Source organism: Marmota flaviventris, chromosome 2 (assembly GCF_047511675.1).
Source record: "Marmota flaviventris isolate mMarFla1 chromosome 2, mMarFla1.hap1, whole genome shotgun sequence".
Classification (NCBI taxonomy): Eukaryota; Metazoa; Chordata; class Mammalia; order Rodentia; family Sciuridae; genus Marmota; species Marmota flaviventris.
The window spans coordinates 8,033,162-8,057,111 of NC_092499.1; the positions used below are offsets into that span (position 1 = coordinate 8,033,162).

At 45.1% G+C, this 23,950-nt stretch overlaps 1 pseudogene; it reads right to left on the reverse strand.

The window, feature by feature from the left end:
* Window positions 1–6,080: 6,080 nt before the first annotated feature.
* On the reverse strand, window positions 6,081–10,653 carry LOC114101563 (GTP-binding protein Rheb pseudogene; annotated as a pseudogene).
* Window positions 10,654–23,950: the final 13,297 nt, after the last annotated feature.

Here is a 23,950-nt window from a genome sequence, read left to right on the forward strand (position 1 = left end):
CCTCCCTGCGGTACATCACCATGACCCACGGCCGGGTTGCGTCTTCTGCTCCTCCTGCCACCGTTCTGCCCATGTGAGTCTCAGGCCCACTAGCATGTAGGTTCCCTGAGGGTGGTGGCATGCTCTAGGGCTGTCCCTCATGCTGGAATAACTGCGGTGCAGCTCTGTGCCTGAGACAGATGCAATCCTAAATAAATAATTTTTTTTTGACCAAACAATTCCTTAAAAATATTTTTCCCAAGGACATGTTTACAATCAGCCTGGTCTAATGGTAGTGTCCAGCCTGGGGATTATTAACTCTGTCAACTAAGTAAAAAAAAAAAAAAATCACATTTGCTTGTCTAAGACCCCTATCTTAAGGAAATATGTTTGGGGAGAAGAAATGCTGTTTTATCCTCTATTTAAATGCCATGGGTATTGAATAAACCTACTTAACTGCCTTGTCTGAATCACTCTCCTGAATTACTTATTCTTAATTAAGAGTTTGATTATTAAATGATAAAATCTCTTCACTGCATGGATAATGTGTTATCCTCTGCTTCCACCACTCGGGTCTGACCAGGAAAGAAGGCTCTGCATCATGGGTGTAGCTACGTCCCGGGTACTTCAGACAGCTTTTTCACGGCTGTGACTGAAAGACCTGACAAGAACCATTTTAAGAAGGAAAAGTTTATTTGGGGCTCACGGTTTCAGAGGACGTAGTCCTTAGACAGCTGGCTCCACTTCTCGGGGCTCAAGGTGAGGCAGGACATCGAGGCAGGGAGTGTGGCAGGGGAAGCAGCTCACCTGATGATGAGAAAGCACAAAATATCTACCCCCAAACCCCTACCCCACAGTGCCCACCTCCTCCAGCCACACCCTACCCACTTTCAGCCTCCACTTAGTTAATCCCATCAAGGAATCAATGTGCTCATTGGTTAAGACTCTGACAATCCAGTCATCTATCCTCTAAGCTTTCTTGCATTGTTTCCCATATGAGCTTTGGGGAGACACCTAATCTCCAAGCCATTACACCAGGCAAGAATTTATCCGGATGGTCAGCAGATCTCCGATTCTCCCCTGCTCACTGTGGGCCCTCCAGGGGTCACTGAGTTCAGTGAACAGAGAGCCATTGGACAGGCTCTTGGTAAAGACACCTGCTGGACCTCCTCGGAGTTTTCTGAACTTATTTGGAGACGGAGCACTTTCATCTCAATGTCCTGCCTCTTGCTAGGTGAGGTGTGGGCAGTACCTAGCATCCTCAGCATCACAGATCGCAGAAATCTTGATTTTTAAAAGATATTCTGCCATCCATGTGAACCTTCAAGAGTCAGAAGCACCATGTCAGCATGGATCAAAACAAGAGCATCTTTTCACAGTGTTTAAAAAGTCTGGAGAAGGAGAGACAGACAGACAGGAAGCGAAGGTGGGACTCTATTAAGTCACTGGAAAGAAAGGAGGTTCGTCTGGAATTTCACTCCCCCGCAGCTCCATGCCTACAGAGCCACCAGGGACCCAGTGCATCAGCTTCATGGGCCCTCCTCTCCAGGTCCTGGCAGCCACACCCTGAGTGCACCGTTCAGGTACAGGGGTGTCCACGCCTCCTGCTCCTCTCAGAACTCATACCGTCCTTTGATGCCTTCCCCAAGCTTGTCCACACCCATGATCCATCATGGCACTGACTCACCTCAGTGTCCCCAGTTTTAGCATGCCATCTGCTTTCTGCTGGAACTCTGACAATCGTGCCCCCTCTTGTGATCCCCTTCTTATCTAGCCACCTTGACCTGCACGCCAGTGGAAAGCTGCTATGAAGGAGCTTCTTATGATGAAACACGGGGGACAATGGAAAGGGTCTCCATGTACTCAACAAAACAGGATTTTCCCCCCCAGAATATCTTATTTTTGCAATGGAGAAAGTCTGATTTTCGTTGAACTACTTTGCTTCTTTAAGGGGTAATCACCCTCTGAAATACCATGTGGTCTTTAGCCCTTCCCACGTTGATAGACTGGAGCTTATCTGATCTCTGCTCTGTGGACTCCCAGGCCTGCACACCTTGCCTGGTTCACCATGCTCACGCACTGGTGTTGCTCTGGGGACACCCTCGCCGTGCTCTTCTCTCCCAGATAACGTTGAACAGACGTCCTTTCCAAGACGTCTCCAACACTGTGCACTCCCATCCAATGTGGGCAAATCCCCCAACACTTCGAATCATCAAATTGTTCCAATCTGACACATGATAAATGGAATCTCAGTCCTGTGTAATTTACATTTCCTGATTACTACAGAACTTGAGCATCTTTTCATAAATTTATGCCGTTGGAATTTCCTCTTCTACTTATAATCTTCACTTGATTTCTTTTTTTATGGCTTGACTTCTCCATATTAATTTGTAAATATGCTTTATATATTTTGAATCATGATACCATTTTATACATTGTGATTACTTTATTTTCCCTAGTAGGAAGTATACCTTATATTCTGTTCGCTGAGCTTTTTGGCTTAAGATTTCTTTTTAGGAGTTTGATGAAATGAAATTTGTCATTTTTCCCCCTTAAGATTATTATTGTTTTATTCCACCATGCAGTGGTTTAAAAAAAAAAAAAACACTCTCAATTCCAAAATCACAAAACATTTTCCTATATTTCCTTTCTTATAATTCTAAGTGTGTTTTTAAGTTGCTGGATATTCATTGCTTCTTGAATTTATTTTTCTCTCTGGTAAGGAGCGTAATATTAAGTGTATTGCATTTTTGTCTTTATGGTGGATACTCATTTCCCCTAAGCCACACATTGCATGTCCATTGTTTCCCTGGCTGTTATTAATTAGGAGTTCAAGGCTAATCTGTGACAATCCTGTTTCCCTTTGACTTATAGTTTGATGATCAGCTTATGTTCCTGGTCAACATCCCTGCTTTGCCGGGAGATAGAGATCTGGCTCCTTCCATTTTGAATCCCACCCTCTCGGACTCCTTCACATCTAATCACACAGGGTAAAGAAAATGTGAATGATCACTAGGAACATTTTAGTTGTCCGACCTAAAAATGCCACCGATCTCTTCCATGTACATCCCACTGACTGGTCTCTAGACACAAGGAAAAATGGAGAGTGAAGCCTCCTTGTGTGACCAGGAGAAAAAGGGGGTGACCTAGAGGGAGGTCACCTGGTTTGGTCTCTCTCTAATTACCAAGTACAACCTGTTCCTTTTATTGCACTCAATATATATCTCAATATATATTTGAATATATCAATGTCATATTCTTTGCTGGTTTTTGTTTTATTTTGTTCTGTCTTGTTTCCTCTGTCAGTATCTCTTCTGTGCCTGCGTCACTTGTCCTTCCTCTGTGGCATGCTGAGCAGCCCTCTACGTAAGTGTCTGTGTCTGTCTGTCTCCTCCTGGTGCAGTCTTAAATTCATCACTGACCATGCGATACTCTGCCATTGAAATTTTTAAAACATATGTTACCTCTTAATGTCTGGTGGGGACAATTCACATATTTTTAAATATTTTGGAATTTGTATCATTTACTTTGCAAGTTTACTCATCTTGTTGAATTTGAAATTAATTTTTCATATACCCTGAAAAACACTACTGGAATTTTAATTGAATTGCATTAAACTATTAGTTTATATATTAAATGAGAGAGGATCAACATCTTTTCAATATTGATTCTTCCATGTTCAATATCATGATTTTGGTGGTGCTCACATGACTGTATGCATTTTCTCAAAATAATACTTTTAAATGGTGAATTTTATAAAGCTGACCAAAGCAGCTGGTAGAGTTGAACACTCAGCTCATTTATTTTTGTTCTTTTTTTTTTCCTAATATGTGTTTTATCTATGAATTTATTTTCAAATTGTTTTAGTCAGCTTTTTCACTGCTGTGACTAAAAGACCAACCAGAGCAATTGTAGAGGAGGAAGAGTTTATTTGAGGGCTCATGGTTTTCCATAGATCGCTGGCTCCATTCTTTGGGACTTGAGGTGAGGCAGGATGTCACAGGGAGGAGTGAGGTGGAGGGAAGCAGCTCACGTGATCATCAGGAAGTAGAGAAGTTTCCATCTGCCAGATACAAGTAAGACCCCAAAGCCACACCCCCAATGCCCCACCTCCTCCAGCCCCACCCACCTACCTCCAGGAACCACTCAACTAATCCCCTGAGGGGGGATTGGGTTAAGGCTCTCTTAATCCAACCATCTATCCTCTAGACCTTCTTGCACTGACTCACACATGAGCTTTTGGAGGACACCTCACATCCAAAGGATACCAAGAATAAAACTACAGTGGAACCCCTCAAGATTTTTCTCAATGAAAACATTCAGACTTACCAAACATAGGTGGCGCTGTAATGAACTCCCCATGTTTACGTCACTCAGATTTAACAATTATTAACATTTTACCACAGTTACTTCATCTAGTCTTCTTTGTTTGCCTTTAGTGAAGTAATTGAAAGCAAATCGTTTCACTTTTAAACTAATTCCATAGATGTTTCTCAAAACTATGTACGATTCCTTCTATAACCAAAAGGCCCTTATGACACATGTCCTAGAATGGTTGGACTAAATGAGGTACCAGATCTTAGTCACTCTCTCTGTCTTTTAATTAATTAATTAATTAATTTATTTATTTGTACTAGGATTAAACCCAGAGGAGCTTTACCACTGAGCCACATCCCCAGTCTTTTTCATTTTTTCAATTTTGGGACAGGGTCTCACTAACGCTGAGGATGGCTGTGAACTTGTGACCTTCCTGCTCAACCTCAGAAATTGCTGGATTATACATGTTGGGAAAAGTATAAACGGCAGCCATACCCCAGAGAAAAAACCCCAACATGGCGCCTAAGCACCTCTTCTTCCTACCTTCTTCTTTTCTGCAGTGGCGCGAAAAGTTCCCGCCCGTGTGAACTCTCCCACCGGCGCCAATTTCAAATCTCGCTGGCGGGGAACCTTAGCCCCCATGAGAACTAATTCCTGGGCTCTGGAGCTGATATCTGAAAGAACTTGCCAATAAACGGGTTGCCTGCCATTTATCTAAGCCCTACCATCTCCCCCTTAGTTCTATATAAGCACACTGCTTTTTGCAATAAAATTGGAATTCTCCCGGTGAAGTGTCTTTGCGTGGGGAATTCTTTCAATACATGTGTGCTGCCATGCCCCACTTGGTTTCTAAATACTGAGCCTAAGTTGTTCCTTTCATTGCACTAATATATAGTTGATAGACGTCATATTCTTTGTTGGGTTTACTTTGTCTTTCCTCCTATTAGTTTCCCCCCTTTTTTTTCTTAGTCATTTTTCCTTCTTTTTGGATAGGCATTTTGTAAATTCCACAGGGCCACCCGTGGGCCTTAACACCCATATTGAACTTTTCTTCTGGAAAAAAAACTCTCTCTCTCTTGCCCTTTCTGTGCACTTAATAACGTAAGATGAACGCCTCTCGTCTCCTCTTGCCTGTCTTCCAGCTCTCAGGGAATTTTTTCCTGGGACTGAGCTTCAGGTTACTGTGAGATTAAACATTAAGCTACTATTTAGTCCTGCCCCTGCCCTCCATGTCCACAGCTTCTCTCCATGGCCTGCAGTTAGCTGGCTGGTCACGTCAGCCAGCGTGTTCCACTGCTTCTTTGTCAAACATACTGACTGGCAACCCCTGTGATTGAGTGGCGTTGCCCTTGCTCCCCTCTGCCAGGCCGCTCCCTCAAAGTGCATCGGAAACTTTAAGCCTCAGTGACCACTTGTCCTCAAAACTGATTGTCCTTGGAGTAAAATGTGTGGTTTAATTAAATATTACACAAACCAACTGAACAGGAGTGCCACAGCAAGGAGAGTTGTTTCCCTGAAGAAAACATGGAATGTTCTGAGAACAGCCTTGGTCACACCATTTTGGAAGATATAATTTTGCTCGAATTTTGAACGTGGAAGTGAACTCATTTGGACAGAGTCAGGGTTTAACATACTCTGGCAGCAGTGGGGGTTTCTGACCCAAATGACATCTTTTCAGTTTAACAGAAGGAAAAAGAAGCATTGTTCATCCTAAATAATAATGGGCAGTTTGCTTCTTCAGGTAGAATATATTCCCCATATCCTCAGGTTTTGCAGTAGAATTATTACATCACAGATCATGAAGACTTTCCTCGGGACACTGTCCCATTAATTTTTTCTTCCTCCACAATTATTGTTCTGAAAACATCAGCAGCCGTCTGGTTTTCCCTAGCAGAAGATACCCAAAGAGCTCCGTCCCAAGATGCTGCCAAAGCCTTCCCTCCTTCCGAACCCATCGGCCTTTGCCCACGCAGGGCTCTTTGATTTCCCACCAACTAATAGGCATTTGCCCCTTCCCCGCCACATTCGACAACTTGTCATTGGATGACTTTCATCACTTCAAAACTTTTGATTGCTGTAACAAAATGCACAAGAAGATGACCCTTAACATCTATGGAGTATGTCTGAGAAAATATGGAATGTTCATTTTGCCCCACTGTGTCTACAAGTTGAAGATGATATTCTTGTCCGTTCACTGTGATCAACTTTGTGAAAGTGATTTCTGTTGGAGGGATCATAAGAGTCAACAAATTAGCTCTGGACAAACTGAATCATCAATGGGGACTTCCCTTCCACAGCTCTTTATTTACCCAGTTCTCCCCCAGTGGTGACTGGACAGCCCAGCCTGCCCAGGCAGTGATACCATGGAAGCTCACTCTCTCATTCCTCACCGTCTGGAGAAGGAGCCAGGCCAGGGGGGGTGCTTATTTAGAGTTAAAAATACACCTCTGCTGGGGCTTGGGGGCCAGAATGGGCACCCTGATTTAACTGTCTTACCTTGAACATGTTCCACGTTTTTCTTCTTCTGTGATGGCCTGAAACTTCCCAATATGTTTCTACACAGGTAAGTTTGTCACTCAGCAAACTTTGTAAACCTTGATCTGTTTGTTTGTGGGTTGTTCTTGTTTGTTTTGTTTTCAATTTAGCAAACCTTACCCATCATTTTTCAAAAATGTTGCTCTTCAGGGTTGATGCTACACACCTCTTCTCTTTCCTTTCTTTTTCCATGTCTTTTTACCCATTTAGGTTGCGTTTTGGATACTTCTCTCACCTTAGTCTCACAGTAACTATTTCACGCTCTTGTCCAATTCACCCACGGCAGATGCTTCTGCACTAATTATCTGTTCACTTTTAAGATCTCCAGTTGCTTCCCTCCTGTAAATGCACACACTTGCTTCTTTCCCCTCCCTCCCTTCCTCCCTCCCTCCCCCTCCCCCCTCTCCCTCCCTCCCTCCCTCCCTTCCTCCCTCCCCTCCCCTCCCCTCCCTCCCTCCCTCCCTCCCTCTCCCTTTCTCTCTTCCTTCCTTCCTTCCTTCCTTCCTTCCTTCCTTCCTTCCTTCCTTCCTTCCTTTCTTTCTTTCTTTCTTTCTTTCCCAGTGCTTTGGTAAAACCCAGAGCCTCATACTTGATAGACAAGCTCCTACTTTCTTCTTGCCACCATCTTCTCTTTTTGTAGTTGCTATTCTCCCTTTTCTCCCGGTGAAAATGTACTTGCTAAGTGTGTTTGTCTGATAAAAATGTAGTCATCCAAAGATGATTTTTATCCTCCGTGGTTGGAATCATGATGCTTTCAGTTCCTACAAATAAATAAGTTCTGGTGCTTATTGAGTGCATACCATGTGCCATTCAGTGTAAAGTGGCCCAAACTCCTGGCTAGTCAACTGAAGGGTTTCCCAGGACGTGGACCTTTCAGTACTAAAGCAGGAAATTTTCCACAGGTCCCCCGTGTGAGCTCTGGTTATGTCTGCTATGAATCCTGACTGCCACTTGACTTCCTGTCCTGACCCACAGCTTCTTATCATTCTACCTTAGCTGTGGTTTTGTTCTCTTGGTTGTCTGTGACTCTTCTTGCCCCTTGATTGACAACCCATCTTTGGCATCTTTTCTTGGTATCATCCAGAAATTCCTCTGGGTAGGGTGGTGATTCCTGTTCGAATGGCTCCTGTTATACTGCCAGGAGCACCTTCTCCACCTCATTCCAGGCCCTGTCTTCATTTCCTGATTAGCCTCCTGCTGGGGTGTGGGGGTGGCAGACACAAACTCTGAAGTGCTTGCAAATGTCCTGAATCATTTTTCTAATCAGCGCAGTTAGTATGCGTACACACTAGGAACTCACAGACGGGACGGGGCATCGAGCTGGAAACGTGGCCTCCGTTCACATCTGACAGAGCCTAGATTTTTCGACCCAAGTGTGCTGGTCAAAGTTGAATATTCACATTCCGTTAACGTCTCTTACAAATTACTTTTCTAATTAAGAGTCTTCTTATTACAGATGCAGTCTGTCACCGCAAGCGTGATGCCCGACCATGTTCCTGTCTTTCTTTCACGTGGTCCAGATGTTGTTTACAAAGATGTGTTTCCTTAAGGTTCCACGGGGCCATCCCTCCCTGCAGTCCTCCAGCCACGAGTCCCCAGCCAGTCAGTGGCTACTCTGTGAGTCACTGAGTGCAGGGGAGCCTTTGGGGGCGGGGGTCTCAACTTAGCATGACTTCTTTTTCTAGACTGAATGAGCCGATTGTTATTAATCTGTAGCTATGGAAGAATTTCTCTTTGTGTCAATTGATCTGTCTTGTTCTCTCTTTGGACAAAGACAGAGGAGAATTGCTACCTGTGAAGTATAGCCCTCCACTCCTAGGCACAAAAGTCAGGATGCACCATCACTGTTGCTAGAAACCCTCATGTCATGGAGACAAGAGGAATTGCCGTGACTCTTAGTTGGAATGGGAGCACGGAACTCACGGTGGCGTCTATGTACAAGAACTCAAATGTGACAAAAAGGATTTCCACTCTATATTCTTTTCTTCTCCAATTAGAGTCCACAGGAACATTTACCAGCGTGCCCCTTGTCTCCTGTTCTCACCCTCGTAGCCTGCTGCTGGTACCATGCCAACCCTCTTCAACACACCTCTGTGGGATAGACTAATGAAACTTCTAGATTGCCGTCCCTTGACATGAGGCTCCTTGTGTCCTTCCCACTCCTCCAGATCTCTTGGCTCCTGTATATACACTGGTCCTTGACTGGAAAGAATCTTCCTACAGGAAGAAGGAAATGGGTGAGGGATGCTGCTTGGATTCTTGGGAGGTAGTCGCAGAGTGGCGATGTCTGTGAATATTCCTCTACTAATGCTATGTGTCCTATGAAACAATAACACCTGCTACTTAATTAACATTTGCTGTGTTTATTATGGCAAGCACTATCATGTTTTCCGTAAATGATCCGGTGAATCTGACTAGGTCTTACTATGACTGTTGTCTTAGTGTGTTCAGGATGCTATAATAAAATACCAGAGACCTGTATCTTACTAACAGAAATTTGTTCAGGAGGTTCAGGAGGCTGAGGAGCTCAAGATCAAGGCACCAGTAGGTGCTGTGACTAGAGGGGGCCCATTTCCTGGTTCATAGATGGTGACATGGGATGTGTCCTCCTGTGGTATAAGAAGCAGGGCAGCCCTCTAGAGTCTCTTTTCTGTAAGGATATTAGTTCTATTCATGAGCCTTCACCTCATGACTGATCACCTCCCAAGGACCCTGCCTCCAAATAGGATTGGAAATTAAGTGTCAACATACGAATTTCGGGACACACAGGCACTCTGACCGGTGGTGCCCACATTGTCATGTAGGAAGCAGCACCCACCCACGGAGGTGAACAGCTCTCCCAGGTCCACACAGCTGTTCCTTTGAATCAAAGTCGCACTTAAATTGCTCCTTTAGCCTTCTGAGGGGACAGCCCCTATTCAGACTGTGTTCCCCAAAGAACCCTGTGAGCTGAACCAACTCAGGTCCCTGGAAAGCAATGAGGTTGGATGAGGTTTCCAGTTTGTTTCGAGGAACAGTCTTTATCCACCTTTTGTAAATACGTATCCAAAGTCTTCCAAGTTCCAGGCAAAACCCTCATTTGTGAGCAGGGATTGGATGCCGGCGGGACGCTGGTAAGCAGGGAGGTGCTGGGGTTTGGTGGCCGGCAGTCCTGGGTTCTCTCTTCCCCTCTAGTTTAGTGACTTTTGGTTCCACCTTATGAGTGCCAAGTAGACCCAACACGCCCAGGGTTGTTACTGAATCAGGACGTGGGTGGAACCGGCTTAGCCCAGGGCCACAGTAGTTGGGTTCCAGTTGTTCTGTTCCCCTCACCTCTTGTCCCTGGTAGTGCTGGGAGCTGCTTCTCTACTGGGAAGAAAGAAGACTGGCTTTCTGATCACAGGCTGCATTTGATTTCTATAATGGGGATAAGAGGTGAAATGTAGCCCCAAGAATATTTGTGACACAGAGATGGAGTCCCATGTGACCTTGAACCTGTGCTCCGATAGCAAAACGATGGCAGGGAGTCATCCAGGGCACTTCCTGGAGCCCCACGGTTTCCTCCTGTCCTCTGGATCCAACAGTCTCTCTTCCTGAGCTGGGAAATGACTTGTCCGAGGCCACAGAGCAGGCTGTGGCAGAGTCAGACCAAGACTTTGTTCTGCCAGATGCTTTGTCCCCTACTCCGATGAGGCTGTCATTGTCCTCTGAGAGCCCAGATGCTGAGGCCAGTGTGTCCGACATCCGCGCAGTGAGTGGAGTTTTCCCGGAGGACGCAGAGGCACGCACCTGGAGACGCAGGCCATGCACCTGGAGGACCTGGAAGTAAAAATCCCGTCGCATATTGGGCGCAGAAAGGGTCAGATAGACTCACTGGTCCGGCTGGGTCTCATCCCCCTCTCTGACTCCAGCCTGAATTTCTCCAGAATTCTGAGAAAGTTTCTCAACTGGTCATAAGAACCAAGCAACTATGAGACCCAAGTGAACATAAAAAGAGAGCAACACAGGCCCCAAAGGCTGTTCTGGTGGCTTAGGAGACAGAGAGAGGGAGCATTTCAAATCTGTGTCCACCTGTATCCTTGCAATAAAATTCCAGGATGAGTCAAGAAAAGTCAGCCCACTTTAGACATCTCAGAAGGATGTCATACAATATGCAGATTAGTAACATAAATGGTGGAGGGTACCGAAAACCATCTAGACCAAGGGGCATCCCCAGCAGGGGCTGCCCAGAGGAGCAGCCACTGCAGGAAAGGGACATCTGCTGGAATCCCAAGCCAGCCACTGCTGGAGGCACTTAGGGACAGGAGGGTCCGCTTACTCCCACTTCTCCTGCCTTTGGCCAACTCCTTTTCTAGTGGTGCCTCTTCTAAGCAGCGAGTAAGTGAGAGAACCAGAGCAGGACAAGGCTGGGAGGGGAGGGCTGGGGTCCCAGGCAAGGCCACAGCTGAGCTGAAGGAGTTTGCTCTAGAATCTAAGCATTTACTGTGACTGAGAGGAATCAGGGCATTGGAGAGAGTGTGGCTCTCCTTTGTCACCTTTCTGCGAGCTGGGAAAGAAGAAAAGTGGTGGGCAGCCAGTTCTTCTCTGTGACATCGAGCTAAGCATTGTCTAAACTCTGGCCAGCATGTCTTTTTATTTTTATTTCAGATATCGTGGATCACCGGCAGGGCTCTCCGGTGGAGCACACCTGCTGAAAACATGAAGGAAGTCAGACTTATGACCTCCATTTCACCAATGAACAAATACAGCAACGCTCTGAAAGCATAGTCCTGAGAGTTATCTCTGGTCACACAACGCTTCTGAGCCTCAGGCCTATGTTCTTTTCAAGAGCCACAAAACCAAAACACTCCGAAAGAGCATGGGGAGCTTGGTGCCCCTTGTGGGCCCCGCCCGATGCCCTCAGGGACCCTCCACATCAGCAGTAAACAACCAGATAGAAAAAAAATTAAAAGCAGCAAAAAGGAAAAGAGCAGTCACAAAAGCAGACCAGGCTTTGCATTTTGACTTAGGGTAAAAACTAACTTCAGCACATGGACCAAAGGTGCTTCGCTTCCCATCCTGAAGCTGTTCAGCCCCTGAGGGACAGCAGCGCTATTTCTGACCCCATCCTGGCAGGATGCCAGGGCTTTGACTTCCCTGCCTGTCCTGTTCATGAGTTGCATTTCCCCTTTCCCTTCCTTGGAACCTGGGTTCCCTCCTTGGACATCTCTGAACACTTGCTTGCAGTGGAGAACAAAGAAGGTCCCGTGTCGTCGTGCGCGGCTGGAAGTACAGGCAATGCCCAGGTCATAATTACTGAAACGGAAGGAAACAAAGAAATGACCAGTCTTGGGAGGCACCCAGGTCAATCCAGATATAATAGCATAATATAATATTATGATAATATTATAATATATAATACTCCTTCCCAGAGTATTTCAATAGCTTCCACCACACCCAGGGGGGAGCAAAGGTTCTTTCCAAATTATCCTCAAGTAGAAAGCGTTGGTGGGTGCAGAGAGATGCACAGTCGTGGGACCTCTGCCTCTGCCCTGCCTGGAGGGGCTGGAGACGGGGTTCACTCATCTTTTGTTCCGACATCACTTTCAAAATAAATTCCTGCAGCAGCCAAGACATTTAAAGAGTGTGACTGAGTGGCTCTTGGGGAGGCAGGTGGCAGCAGATGGGTAAGTGTGAAAATGTGATCTCGCTGGGATGTCACACCAGGCAGTGTGTACCGAGCACCACTGGAATTGCCGCTTCCACGGGGGAAGCACTCGATTTATGGCCAGAAAACTGTGACTAGCATTTGGCCTTTGGAACTGAATAGACAGGATGTCCAAGATACTGGGGGTGAGTTCTTTCACAAGAGTCCTCCCACCCAGATCTCTTCGTTTACATTATTTTGAAAAACAGTTGCAGCTGATAAAACTATTTGTATTCCTTGTTAGATTTTATGCACTAAATGGAATTTTGCATCAAAAATTCTGGGGAAGTAATGATGTGTTTGCGGGTGTTGCCCCCTGATCCCCCAGTGACATCTTTAATTGATCTGGTGAGCCCTCCTGGCACAAACCAAACCAGATAAGAAGACAAACGAGGAAAAGCAAAGCCAACTTGATTTAATAAATAAAAACGGCTTGTCAGGCGATGTTCTGACCCTGAAGAAAATAGGGAGGAGAGGACAGGTCTTTTCCCAGGAGCCTGAGCTAAAAAGGGGAAGGTGAGGGGTTCCCTGGCTTCTTCTAGGTGCCCTGAGACACCCAGGCTCTGGAACCCTCCAGCCCTAGGTAAGGGGGCTGTGGGCGGCTCTAGCATCTGCCCCTGCCCTGGCTCTGGGGTGGCAAATCCATCTGGCCTAAATAGAAAGAACCAATCCCAGTCAGAGAAGGTGGTGTTCGTGGTGGACTTGGAAGGATAGATTGTGGTTCACCAAGTGTGAATAATGAAAGAGTTCCAGGGTGAGGAGCTGGAGTGCACATCTTGGGGGGGGGCATCGACAGAGAGGGCGACTCGGGAAGGGAGGGGTGAGGCGGGCAGCTCCGGGGTGGGTCTAGCCCACTATTGTCCACTCTCTGGAATGAGGCCTGGGCCTTCACCTTCCATTCCAGGGGCTCCACGTGAGCCCAAGAATCCTAGGCCTGGAGTCTCCTGATTTCCACACCCCACGCTGACCTGGAAACTGCAAGGGACTTGCTTCAGGTCTCCAGCTTCTCTGGAAGTTACTCAGTTTTTAAACTGAGGCAACAATGCTTCTTGAAGTTTGTCTCCAAGTCATTTGTATTCCAACAGGTCTATATTTTCATCAAACTAATCCCACACCCCAGAATCACGCATTAAGTCACAAAATGACCCTGGATTTCTGTATGGTAAAAGTACTTCCAGTATTTTAAATAAAGTTTCCCTTAGGACACCCTAATACCCCAATCATGGCTTATTCAATTTTATAGTTCAGTTTTGTTTTGTTTTCTCAGACCAGAGGTCTCTGACTTTCACTTTCTCTTTATCCTGATGATAATCCCCATCCCCCAAGGAATGAACGTCAAAGCATGGAAATGGAAGGAGACCCTTATCGTTATACAAAATTACATATAAGAGGAGGTGAAGGGAGAAGGGGAGGAAAACAAGGGAGAGAAATGAAGTACAGTAGATGGGGTAGAGAGAGAAGATGGGAGGGGAGGGGAGAGGAGGGGGGGATAGTAGAGGATAGGAAAGACAGCAGAATACAACAGACACTAGTATGGCAGTATGTAAAAACGTGGATGTGTAACCGATGTGGTTCTACAATCTGTATACGGGAGAAAAATGGGAGTTCATAACCCACTTGAATCAAATGTATGAAATATGATATGTCAAGAGCTATGTAATGTTTTGAACAACTAATAAAAAAAAGGATATGATAAAAAAAAAAAAACGAAAATGAAATACCTTGTTGGTTCAAGAATGCAGGAGCAAATAGTGGGCACCAGTCCTTTACAAATATATTTCAAGAAGGCTTGACGTGGGTCTGCTTGCCCGGTTTCATAACCAGGAAGAAAAATAGATGGAATTCTTACCCCAGCCTACTTTCCCGTGGTACGAAGACAAGCCGGGGGTCGGGGTGGGGGGATGGCTTCTCCGCTGTGATTTGTGGGCATGCAGATGTCATCGATCCCCATCACAGCCACTTCCATCAGCTCTAGAGTGTGAACTCAGAGCGGAACACAGGGGAACAAGGGACCACAGAAATCGAACTCTCCCAGACCTGGGCTGACGCCGAGTTCCTGAAGCATGAGTCACCCAGGAAAAATGAATAATGGAGATGGCTAATTTATAACTGGGCATGTTCAAGGAAAGGGAGTGGAAGGATGGGGTCATCGCAGTTTTGCTCATTAATAATGGAACCAACCTGAGTGATAGACCCGCCACACAAGCGAGTTGTTGAGAGGCTCTTCAAAGTGGCCACACTGGACCTGGAGCGCAGGCTGGTGGGCCACCCTCACCTGTCCACCCACCCAGGCCCCCTGCCCATGTCTGTCCACCAGCCTCTTCCTGCCACCTGAATAGAGTCCGCCCTGATGCCAGCCCAGCTCAGTGGGCTCTCTCTTTCCTCCGTATTCTCTTTCTTTTCTCCTTCTCCTTCCCATCTCCTGTCCCCTCCTCTTCTGTTGACATCCTTCTCTGCTTTTCCGATCTCTGTGACTTGGCTCTGGTTCCCTCATCTGTCCCTCTTCACTGCTTCTCAGCCTCCCTCTTCTCCTTTCCTTGTTCTATCTCAGTCCGTTTTGTGCTACTGTAACAGGATGCCTGAGTCTGGGTGATGGACGAAGAGCAGAAACTCGCTCTTACGGTTCTGGAGGCTGGGAGCCTGAGGTCCAGGCACCGGCATCTGATCTGCTGAGGGTCTTCCCGCTGGTCCCACAAGGCAGAAGGGCCAGCAGCAAGCCGTCCTCGTGGTATTAGTGAGGAAGCAGCCCTCAGGGCACATTGTCTATGGAAAGTCCTCCTTGTAATGCTGTCACATTGGCAAAATCTGAATTTTGGAGGAGATTAGATTTCAGTGTGAATTTGGGAGGCAACAAAAACATCCTTAACACAGCACCTTCCTTTCCCACCCTTTCTCCTTCTAATTTTCGCCTCTGAGGCATGGAGCCAGGCCTCAGAGTGTTGAGTGGAAGGACCCGTAGTACAGGGCTTCCCGGACTCCAAAAGCCTGCCGTCTCTGCCTGTTGGGGACACCGCGATCGCTCCTTCCCTCTTGGTAGCTGGCTGTCATTTCACATCTTCAACTGAGAGTGGAGAATAACTCATTTTCCAATTTGAGGCAAGGTCACCCTTAAAGCCTTGGACTCAGTTCTGGGTTTGAGCTTTGTCTCCAGCAATAGTGTCTCTGCCATGGGGCAGGTCATCTCCCTGCCCTCCACCTCCGTCTCCACTGACCAGTACTTATCTCGAAAGGAATTGAGTTACTTAATCTTCAATGGATGTCCCAACGCGTCCCGTTGGCAGCAGCGCTGCACACAGACGTGTTTGTCGCCTCCCTCTCCCTTCCACAGCCTGAGGTCCAGACTGGCCACTCTCAGGTTTAAAGCAGGCACCTGTCTTGCACAGGGGTAGGCTGCTCAAGGAGGGCTTGCCCGCCCCTTCCACTTCCCCTGCCGCACGTGTCCCAGTGTGCACTTCTCAGAGTCGTCAATAGGTAGGGAGCCTGTGGCCCCGACAGCAGAAGCAGAGGTATTGGTGGCAGGTCAGGCTGATATTTAATTCCCTGACATCCCATCAGGGGCTTTTCCAGCTATGGCTCACTGACCCCCACTCCAAATCAGCTTCCAACCATGTCTACCTGCTAAACTACTCACGTTAGTGCAGTTGAACCAATTCAATGAGTTAAAACCCTAAGATAATTTCATACGGGTATTTAAAACTCAAAACTTCCATGTCATTTAACATAAATGTGAACAACCAATTCTGAGGCAAGACTCTGTTGATTTTTGTTATTAATTTTGCTGTCATTACAAATAGGCTCTCACCGCACTCCTTTGCTCACCTGCTCGTCTGGTCCCTCCCCGACCCCTTGCACTTTTAACTTCATTTCCCAGAATGCATCTCTCCACCTCAGTCCCACCTGTGCATGGATGAGGACATTGCTGACTTATGGAACCTGCTATTCCAGATATTTCAGGTGGAGCGTCTTATTTTAGCTCCCACCCTGGAGTCATGCCGATTGGAGTGTGCGGGTCTTTGGCTTATTAACACAGCAGAGCCTCTAAGTGCCACTTCTGAATTTCCTGGGGAGATTTTTCTTGAAAGGCCTAAAAACTAGAGAGAGGCTGGGAGGTGACAAAGGTGTGCACACTAAGAGCAGGTGAAGGAGGCGGGCCTTACTACCGTGTGGATGCTGCAAACGTCCTTGGCTGAATCTGGGACACAGAGAAGTCATTGACCCTTTTAAGTTTCACTATCCTCCCATGAACAACGGGGGTGACAGTGCTCGCTTCTGTAGCACCTTGGTGGGCTGAGTGTGCAGCCCAGGTGTCTAGCATGATGCCTGCAAGAGAGAGGCTCACCTTGTCCACAGGCTCTGCCCAAGGCCCCTGCCACCACATGGCCCCTTCTCTCCCACTGCAATCTCACTTCTTCACATCAGCTTTTGTGTCTTCTGAGCTCGGTGGGACCCGGATTGCCCATATGATCCTGGTCTACGCGTTCCACCGGCAAAGCTCATGTTCCACATCATTTTGGTGGGTTTTACTTTGTTGTTACAATTTCAAGACATCCGCCATAAAACTGAGCATGTTTACATTCAGTCTTCAGAAAGCAGGGAAGGTAAGATGTTCACTTGCACTTAATTACAGACCGCGGAGTATGATTAAAATGGGTGGTTTTAGAAAATATGTTGTTTTCTTTTCTTGATTTTTTTTTAAAAAGAAAAATAAACAATATGATTTTGCTGGTTTTCTTTTCCTGGGTGTCTTCTTTCCACTTGGAATTGTTTTTCTTTGCTCTTCTCCTTTCTTAATTCTCTTTCTGCCTTTCTTTTTTTATTTTCTAAAAAGCTCTGGATGGCGGCCAGTTATTATGAACTGAATGCTTTGGCTTCCAGCCAGGATGCTGAGCATCAAGCATGAAGCCGAGAGGGGTGGTTTCTCTCCTGCTCTCCCTTGCACTCCGACCCCCATTTCAGCTGGCGGCGGGGGCGGGGGAGGGCAAATTCTTCTGCCATCCAAGATTTCATAAATCTGCTCTGACGGTTGGGAGAGCAGGTCATGTTAAGGATAGTCAGGGCAAGAGTGTAAAAGTTTAGTGGAAAGGATTTTTAGAGTTCTTTCCTGGTTATCAGTTATTTTGGGAGATCAGAATGATCATCAGAAACAGCAGAGGACAAGACCGCCCTCACAGAGGGTTGGAGGTTGGTGCAGAAGTGCACCATGGTTCTCATGTGAGATATGCCACTCAAAGACCAGCCGGTCAGAGAAAGGGAGAGTCAAATTCCAAGAAAAAGCAACCCATTCTTTTCACTGTGTCAGACTTCATGTCTGAAGAAAGAAGCCTTCATACTTACCCAGGAGGTAAGTATGAGTTTCCTGCTGCTGCTGTAACAAATTACTACAAATGCAGGGTCTTAAAACAACACAAAGCCACTATCTTTTAATTCAGGCAGTCTCAAGTCCTGAAATCAGGATGTTGGCACCAGGAACTGTTTTCAAACCAAACTGGGGCATTTTGAATATGTCCTGGTCATTTCTAGCTCTGAGAGTCACTTTCATTCCTCGACGGCCCTTCCCTCTGTGGTGTTACTCTGCTCTGCTTTCACCTTCACGTCTTCTGCCCCCTCTACTTCCATCACCATGCCACTGAGTCTTCTCTGATCCTCCTGCTTCTTTCTTGGAACTATGATCATTCCTTTATATCATTCCTTTATACATCATCACATCCCCCGTGTCCTTTCTGCCATAAAAGGGAACCTAGTCACAGGTTCCAGGGATTAGGACATCAGCCGCTTTGGAAATGGTCTATTCTTCTGTCTACCTGAGATGGATTGGCTGATTCTGACTTGCCAGCCCAGGGTGACACAGAAGTCACAGAAAAGTAAGAGTTGATGACCACGGTCCTGGAAAAGTCACATTGCATCTCCTAATTTAGCTGAGGGACTCCAATATGCACTACAGATTTGGTTCATCTACTTCACACCCTACCTTGAGGTCTGAGCCTTAGTTCTGCTCATGGGAATCCAAGAGTCAGAACTCAGGACTTGGGGGACGGACTCACCCATCTTTACTAGGTACAGCCAGCTGCACAGGGACTGAGAATAGGCTGCCTCCCTCCTTGGTTTCCCCAGCTCCAATTCTCCATCACTCAGGTTGCTTGCTTTCTCCTGCCCCAGCGGGAGCTCCCACTTCCCTGCCGATTACAATGGCATCACCTGTCTCAGCAGGCACTTCTGATACAAAGGTTGGGGATGACCTCAGTGAAGACCATAAAATTTTAAAAATACACTTAAGAGTTGTCTCCTAACCACACCAAGGCATCTTGAAATTTGTCCTCATTCATAATAGAATCACAGGGCAGAAGAGACGAATTATTAGAGAGTTCTCGAAGCCAGCTCTCCCCACATTCTTTCTTCCCTCCTTGTTTAAACTGCTGTGTCCAAAAAAAAAAAAAAAAAAAAAGGATGGAATCCATACACCCAGTTGCTTTCAACAGATGGTTTCAAGAAATCTCAAAATCCAGTTGTAAGAAGATCACAGACACATTCAAAGTGTCATCCATGCAGGACATTCACATCTCAGCCCTGTCTAAAACACACGCAGAATCTCAATCATCCTGGAGTTTGCTGTTTCTGAAGCCAGCAAATTAATATCTTAGCCATTCAAAAACGATAATCAAATCAGGGTAAAAACACACAGTCTTGTGGGAGACAGGAGAGAAATATTTAGATCTTGGATGCTAAAGAAGAGAGTACACATAGAAGTGTGTTTGTTTCATATATCAACTCGATATTATGCCATGGCAATAACCTTTGCTCAACACAGATATTAAAACTTCATGGTTTGAACATGTTTTTGTACAACTGAGTAAACAAAAGGATATTATTCATAATACTCCCCAGAGGAAAGGCTTAATATCTCTTCGTTATTAGGGATGTAGGGATGTGTGACTTAAATTATTTTCTCAGGCCTTCGAATGAACGAGATTGCTGGTCTTTTTGAAATTGACGAATGCTGGGATGTGGCACTGTTTGACATTCTGCAACAGGCTCAAGGGGAAGGGACCCTTTTTTCCTGGAAACTTGCTTTTGGCTGAAGGGAATGTTGGGTCATCTTGTGGCATCTGCTGCTTGCCATCGTGGTTAGCTGAGAGGGCCTTCAGAGTGCACAAGAGCCCACAGGAGTCTCTCTTCAAATATCACCAGGAGGGGACCCCAGGTGCTTGTCCTGCACTGCAGCCAGGCATGGGGGGAGGAACCATGAGCTGGACAGTGAGGGTGGCTACAGAAAGAACAGCAGACACAGAGGTGGCCCTGGCTGGTAGCTGACCATTGGCACTGAGTAAGAAGGTGCTTGAGAAGTACTGACACATCCCATTTTTGCACCCTGGGATGCAGGGTATTCTCCAACTGTACCTTCCCTGTATGCCACAGGTCCCTCATGAGCTGTGTGAGCTTTGTGGGTTGACAATGTTGACAATCTCTGGTCCCTCCACTAAGGAGGCCTCAGAGAGCAGGAGCTGAGAATCTCTGCCTTCCTTAGATTTCCTGATCTGACCTAAGATAGGTGATTAACATCTTTTAATCAGAAGCTACTTCTTGTCCAGGTGTACAGAGTTGACTTCCTGTGATATTTCCACCTGGGAAAGCACAGCAAAAGAGCTTGCTTGTTGCTATACGGCTCTGAGGGTGCATTGCAACCCTGCAAGTTGGTAAAATTGGGTTTTGGGGAATAGGAAATCACCCCTCTGAGCTGTTTAATGGGGGCACTGAGCTGACCACGTGTGTGTTAATTAAGCTCACATTTCTGGGCTCTTGAAGGAAAACTGGCAGCCAAGATCAAAGCTTCATAATCTGTCAGTTGCTCATGATTGATCTAGAACTTCAACTGAATCGATTTTGAAGGCAAGCACTTTATCTCTAACACGTGTAATCCATATCTCAGACACCTTCCATGCTTAAATGGAGGGGGTCCCACCTTCATTGTTTTCAAGAAAGCTTCCAGAGGAATCTGTTTCAGGCCCCTGGGGTCTGCCCCTTCCACACATGCAGCTTCTGTTTGTCTTAGTGCACACACGTGATCGCTTCCACAAAGCCCAAACCTGAGATCTATTAACTGAGCCAGGGGTCCTCTCTTCTGTTCTCCTAATACCCTTTCTTTAAACACCTCCGATACTGTTTTCTTTTCTAATTTAAGTCCACATTTCATTGATGTGGTCTTTACCTTCTATTCATAGGGAAGGAAAACCGGTCAGCGACCTTGAACTTGGAGTCCGGAAATCCCACTTTCTAAACCCAGGTTGCCCCCTCTCTTCCTGCACCTTCTCTGGCTCCGTACATCTTCCCTCTGAGTAAAGGAGGAGGTCAGATTCCATCACGCCCAGGACACCCTGCTGCTCTAGTCCGGTCACGTTCCCACCCGGGAAGGTGCTGCAGAAGGCCTTGCTTATTGCTTGGATTCCTGTACAAACTTTCTAAAATCGAATCTTTATGTCACTTCTTTGGTGCAGGAGTGGAGTTGGGGGATATACCATCTTTCTTGGCCATCTAGCAAAGTGTCTCAAAGACAACCCTAATGACTTCTTCATCACTCTCTTGGGACAAGTGTCGGCATGGATCACTTCAGAAGATCCTTAGGACTTCTTCCCACTTTATAGCTCTGAGCAACAGATATCACCTTTAAGGTTTGATTTTTCTCCTATTAAACTGGAGGAATATTATCCAAGTGCCTTGGGGGGCTGAGGCAGGAGGGTTCCAAGTTGAGGTCAGAGGTCACACATGCAGTCCTGCCAGCTCCTGGCTCCCTGCTGCCTTCAGGATTAGTAGCAACATCTTCCTCTACATCTGCAACCTCTTGGCCCCTCGTCTGCCCAGTAACAAGCAGCCTGTCTCAAGCCAGGTGGCATCTGGAGTGGGCATGGGCAGACTGTCTTTCCTGCCTGGAATATCCTTTCCCACTTTCCCACCTGCTTACATGCTTCTGTTCTTTTAAGTGGTGGAATTTGTAAGATGACCCCATTCTCTATCTTTTAATTTAAACAACAAGAACACATTACAAACAATCGAAGCCTCCTGTTCCCCTCATTGATCCCATTTCCTCCCCTCCCCAGAAATAAGCAATGCACTCAACTTGGTAATCATCGGTCCCTTGAGCAACTTTTATAAAATATGCATGTCACCACAAAATATATTGCACTGTTGAATGTGTGTGTGTGTATACTATCATACTATATGTACTTCTATATTTTTTTGTGCAAAAATTATTATTTTTTCACTGAAATAAGTCTGCAATCTTCTAATTAAGATTCTGACACCCCAAAGGTCTGAGTACCAAACTTCTTTTCTATAGTGTATGTGGAAAAAGGCCAACCGAATCTGACCCACGAGGTGGTAAAGCATGCCCTGAATCAATGGAAGGCTATCGATGACTTTGATTTAATCCACTAAGGTGAATTGTCATATTTTTTTTCTTCAGAAATATTAATATGCTTGGTTTTGTAGTGTTGGCCTCACTTCTGCTGAGAGTGTTACCAAAATATAAATAAATGCCTCCCTGAAATTTAAAATAAAATAACTACATTCTGAAAGGTTTCTGGCCTTGAAGGGTTTGGGGAGGGGAATTTGTACCAACATGGTTTTTAGATCGATTATAAAGCTCTAGTGCATTAATTTTAGCAGCTTGGTGATATTACCTTGAATGATATCGCTCAACTTATCTGACTGATCCCTGGTTGAGGGACAGCTAGAGTACTCCCAGGTTTTCATGGTTTCAAACAGTGCGGCAAGACGATTCTAGCACATGAGCCCTTGCAGATTGAGTAGGGATCTTCTAAAAGTTGAAGTGTTGATTGGAGAGCATATGCTTTTCTCATTTTATTAGGTGATGCCAAATTGCTCTCCAAATCAGCTGGACCAACTGAGCCATGAACTGTTAGAACATGAAAGATCCCTTTGATCCTTGCCCTGGCAAACACCTGGGATCATGGTCCAGGAAATGGTCGATATTTGGGTATTCTCCAGGCATGCTTGAGATGAGCATTTCATCTCTGATTTAGGAGATATTATGTTTTATGAATTTCACACCAAGTAATTATTTTGTTCAACTATTCCAGTTCTTTACTATTTTGTTTTTGAGACAACAATTACTGAGTCAGTAGTTCCCATTAATATGGTGAGTTTCTTAACTTTTTTATTGCAATTCTGTCATCTCTCTTACATAAATTAAGGATAAATGATTTCATATCTAGAAGTTCTGTATTGTAATACCTTCTTGATGCATTTTTGTTTCATATAATAAGTTTGGTCTTCAATTTTTCCCCCAATATTAAAATAGCTAGCTTTCTTTTGGATAGTTCATACTTGATAAATATTTCCCCACTCTTTACTTTCGGATTTAATAATTAATTTATGATTAATTATGTTTCTACCTCTCTCTTCCTTTCTCTCCCCCAGATGACAATTTATCTTTTTATCTGCCAAGTTCATTTACATTTATTGTAATGATGTATTGGAATTTACTTACAATTTCTATTTCCCATTTGTTTCTTTCTTTCTATTGGATGGATGAAGTATACTTGTTTTTTTAGGGTTTTTTCCCTGATGAAGTTATAACTTAATCATTGAACTACTATGAATACATGGTTACCTCTAAAATTTTAGCTTTTAGATTTAATTTAACAAAGTAAAAAAAAATGAAGGAATTTCTCTCTTTTCTGTAATTAGAAAAGAACAATCACTTCAAGTATCATTATTCAAAATTGTCATATCACATTGTTTCAGGATGTGTGTGTGTGTGTGTGTGTGTGTGTTTCTGTCTGACATATACATTGTAGTTTTCATTTTTTAGCAAGGCCTTATTTCTGGTAAATTTGTATTTGTCTTCAGATACCTTTATTCCCATTCACACTTGAATGTCAGTTTAGCTGGGTGTAGAATTCTTGGTGGACTCCTATTTTCTCTCACAGTTTGAGGAAAAGACCCCCTGTTCTTCTGATCTGCCTCAATGTTTGCTGTTATTGAGATTATAAAAGCCACCTAATATCTGAACTTCAGTTCAAGTGTTCTCTACCCAATTTGAATCCATAACTCAACCTTTGATTTTAAAATTTCATACTTACAGTTTTTACTTTTATAATCTACATTTAGTTCCTTATTAAATTTTTGGTTCTTTTTCAGGATATCTAGTTTATCTTTGAATGTTTGGGTTTTATCACTTAAGTACTTATTTTTTGGTGTTTATTAGATTGACTTTTTTACTTAGCCTCTTTGATCTTTCATCTGTCCTCTCACAAGGATCTCACTTCCCAACGACACTAAATCAATTAATTAGTCATTTGTTGGGTCTTAGCTTATACATACACTACACTCTCAGAATAATGGGTCTTACACTGTCATCAACAGTATAATTACTAGCAATTTAAGATTTTACTTACAGCCATATTTAACCATTTACTCTCCTCACTTGACTCTAACATT